Below are 4540 nucleotides of genomic sequence, written 5' to 3'. Positions count from 1 at the left end.
CACAGATTTCATTCTTTCATTTTTTTCCTTATGTAATTCATTTTCAGAACTGTCAATAATCAATTATCAATTATCAACTTTATCTCAGGAAGTAAGGAAAAAATATTGAACGAGAATAGAAACAATGATATGGCACTCGGGGTTACATACTCACCCTCTATAATTTTGAAATATTATTTTTATTTGAAAATTTTACAGAATATTTACATCCATCAAGTCATTTGCATTAATGAGTTACACAAAATAAGTACTCGTACTATTCCAATTACAAAAATCCACATCTCTAAATTTGTGAAAATACCTGGAAGAGGGACGGGAGGAAAAGGGGAAAAGGGAAACATCAAAGTTCAAGCCAAAGTAAAATTGTATGAGATTAGGGACACACCACGATCTTCCAAGAATTTGAGTAGTGTGGTTGTCAATAATGGGTAGAATTAGTGAATGTTACACGTATGTAAAGTAATCACTTAAACCAGGCTATGACGGTCGTCAGCCCCGTATGCCAAAAAATATTTATGTAATATCATGTAATCCATTGTACGCTGCTAATGTACGTAAGTCTCTTTTCGGAAGGGTGGCTACACTAAGTAATACAAATTAGGGTTTCACAAACTTCAAGCTTTTGCTAAGTCGGCTAACATTGCGATGTAACCAGGCAATTTTTAAGGATTAACAAATATTTCACTGTTAATTAATTTTTAATTTTTTCAACAAACAACAACAAAAAACATATCATCATTTGTAATTAATTTAAATTATATAAAATATTTAGGACATAACATTTTTTTAAAGTAAGAAAGAATAAGTCAGCAAAAAAAGATGAAATATGGAACGAAGGTATTTTATTTTATTTATTTAGAAATTGAACAGTACATTAACACAAATACATTTACAATAATAAATAACAAACAAAGCAGGTAATTGTTATATTTCAATTACAAAATTTCACAAATGTTAAATAAGTTAAAAGTAAACAGCAAGAATAAAATATGGCAAAAGTTAAAAAGATTAAAATAATAATAATAAATAATAAAACCCTTATCCGCACCCCAATGGTGCATAGGGCACTGCGTCATATAAACGCAGTGTTATGTTGATCGTTTACACATGAAGGAAAGGTGATCAGCCCTCCGATTCAAAAAAGATTAAAAGGCAGACTTAATTTAGAGCTAAAGTAAAAATAATAATTTTAAAAAAAGTTATGAAAATATATAACAATATCCGGACCAATTGCAAAAAAACGTCGTTGAACGTCTATTTTATCTTCATTAAATGATTCGGTAGTCACTTTGTGGTAATATCTATTCATTTTCTCTTTAAGTTTTACTTGGCGAATACCATAAAAAAAACATCTTTAAATCTATTGTGACACGTGTTTCGATGCATTCCGTATGCGTTTCAAAAATACGTTTTCAAATACGGTGTTCGAAAATATGTTTGCAGAATGCATCGAAACACGTGTCGCAATAGATTTTTAAAAATAGTGGTATCTACTAAGTAAAACTTCTATTTTAGCCCCTACAGACCATGTGTAAATCACTTTTGGTGCTAAACTAAGGTAATTATAATTTTGGAATGAAAGTGTAATTCTGGACATTTACATTGAGAAATATTTAGTAAAATATTGTAAAACATATTTCACCGCGGTGATTATAATAAACTGTATAAATGAAATACTAAAATTACTAATCTAAATTAGCCAATTGACTTATTTATATATTTGTATAATTTAATGGTCAGCACGGCTACCATACTGGAGGTCCCGGGCTTAATTCCCAGGGGGGTGAAATAAATTTAAGTGATTTTTTCACTCTAATATCTATTCAATATTACCCTGGACTGATACCTAATGCGGAGGGCTGATCACCTTCAATTCATGTGTTAACGATCAAGATAACACTGCGTTTATATGATGCAGTGACCTATGCACCATCGTTTGCAAATAAGGGTTTAAAGAGGAATAATATGTGTATTTATATATATATATATATATATATATATATATATATATATATATATATATATATATATATATATATATATATTTATATATATGTATATATATATATTTATATATATATATATAAATATATATATATATATATATATATATATATATATATATATATATATATATATATTTATATATAAATATATATATATATATATATATATATATATATATATATATATATATATATATATATATATATATATATATAAATATATATATATATATATATATATATATATATATATATATATATATATATATATATGTATATATATATATATATATATTTATGTACCTAAGCACCATCAGGTGCAAATAAGGGATTAATATAATAATATTAGTCCCTTATTTGCAATAAATAGACAAAATGATTTCAAGTCTGAAGGGGTTAATTTGGGGGAATTTGTGACGCCATCTTTAAATTCGCCAAAAATTAATCCAATTTACGTCAGAAGTTTTTTAAATGCCATTAAATATCTCGTAAATAAGATTATACATCGCAACTTGCAGAAATTAAAAATAATGTCTACCACCCCGAAAGTTTTATTTTTAGCATAGAATGTCGTATAAAATTGGGATGAACGAGATAAAAAGCCTTGAAAATCCTTGGGACCAAGTAGTTGCAGCCTAGCCGAGAAAAGCTCATCTTCGCATTGTTTCGTATTATTTTACGAAATAAGAAAAAAATATTTACATCAAAGTAAAATACTACTACTACAACTTCCGTCACGCCGTTTCCCCGCAGGGTAGACAGAGAGGAGGTAGACAGTGGGATGCCACACTGATGTAATTGAATTAACTGATATAATCAGAAAATTCAATTACATGAAGCAGATAATAAATAAGAAAATGTTCAAAAAGGCTTAATTAAATTGCATTCATCAAATCGCTCACTCCTTTCCACAACGTCATAAATCAAAAATCGACAAATTTCAGTTTTGCATGTTTTCGGAATGCCCAGAAAATGTACTATATCCCAGCAAAAGCGGATATTTTTAACTTAATATTTACCCGCTACAGGGCAAAAACTGTTGTTTTGCATTTTGAAGATAAGGTATTGTTTAATTATTTTATTTTAAAAAAAATTCAAATTGAGAAATAAACATTCAGGATTTACCTAAAAAGATCTGTTGCAAAGTAAAAAGTGGCTTGATATTTATTTTTCAAACATTTTATTTTATTTTTAAACTTTAAAAACGATATCCTGAAAAATCTATTTTTTTATATATGACGTTGTTGAAAGGAGTGAGCGATATAAGAAATGATTATTTTATTAGTCATACAATTCAAATTGTATCAAAATATCATATAAGTAATAAATAAAAGCTAAAAATAATTCGCACTCTGATTATATAATAATTGGTTATTTCGAAAATTGGAGTTTAAGTTCTCAGGGGTTAGAGACCTTCCGATAGCGACAAATTGAATGGTGCACGCATTGCGGGGAAAATAATAATAATATATTCCTAGACTGGATGGCGTCCAGAAGACGTGGCGCCATCTCTGTGTCTACTGTAGCAGAGGGGGATTCGGCACATAAAAAAATGGGATTGAATTGTAGTTTTGGTCACAATATTTTGAGTATGTCCAAATTTTTGTTTAAAAATCTGAGTTTTGTTCAATTAGAATATCCGTGTCTGGATTTGCTTTTATCAATCTTTAATACTCCATAATTTGTAGTCTTCAGCTCGTATACTTACTTTGGGAAGTTGTGGGCCCTCCTTCTGTCCTTTTTATAATATTCTATTATTCTCTGAAGTATAGTCATTTGAAAATTCTCTATTTTTTATATATGTGGAAAAATCTTCTATATTATATAGTTTGTGATGCATCACACACACACATATATATATATATATATATATATATATATATATATATATATATATATATATATATATATATATATATATATATATATATATATATATATATATATATATATATATAAATACGCCTCTTCCCTCTAGGGGTAGGTAGAGTGAATCACTTAAATTCATTTTGATTCCCCTGTGAATCAAACCCGGGACTTTAGTATTTGATATTTATTCTAATTACTAACAGACCCATTCCTTAAATATAGGGGCATTATTCCAGGTAAAAAAGAATTGTTTTATTTAATAAAATTGCGTATTATTTAGATAAAAGCATGATCAATAATTTACCACAATTGTGGAGGTCCTCACCAAAATTTTACATACCCATTATAAATGATGTTAACTGATCAGGAATTCTAGCAAAACATTCTAGCGTAACATTGTTACGTTTTTGTGCGATTTAATGATTTCATATTGGTTTAACACAGCATTGGTTACGTATTGTCGCAACTTTAATTGAGATTTTTAATGAATACAGTAAATATAACAGATTTGCATTAAATGATTTTTTGTGCAATATTGGAAATGCAACTTTTTTTGTGAAGACCTTCACAGTGAATATTTTCTCAATATCATTAATATTTGAAGCATTTACTTTATGGTTAGTCATTTTTACTTATATTTTATTACAAAAATGATAGTAATCTTA

This window comes from Brachycentrus maculatus, unplaced genomic scaffold, assembly GCF_059751285.1.
Source record: "Brachycentrus maculatus isolate JH-2025_06_01 unplaced genomic scaffold, ASM5975128v1 h1tg000175l, whole genome shotgun sequence".
Lineage (NCBI taxonomy): Eukaryota > Metazoa > Arthropoda > Insecta > Trichoptera > Brachycentridae > Brachycentrus > Brachycentrus maculatus.
The sequence above is the reverse complement of the archived record's forward strand: the minus strand, read 5'-3'. Positions refer to the sequence as shown.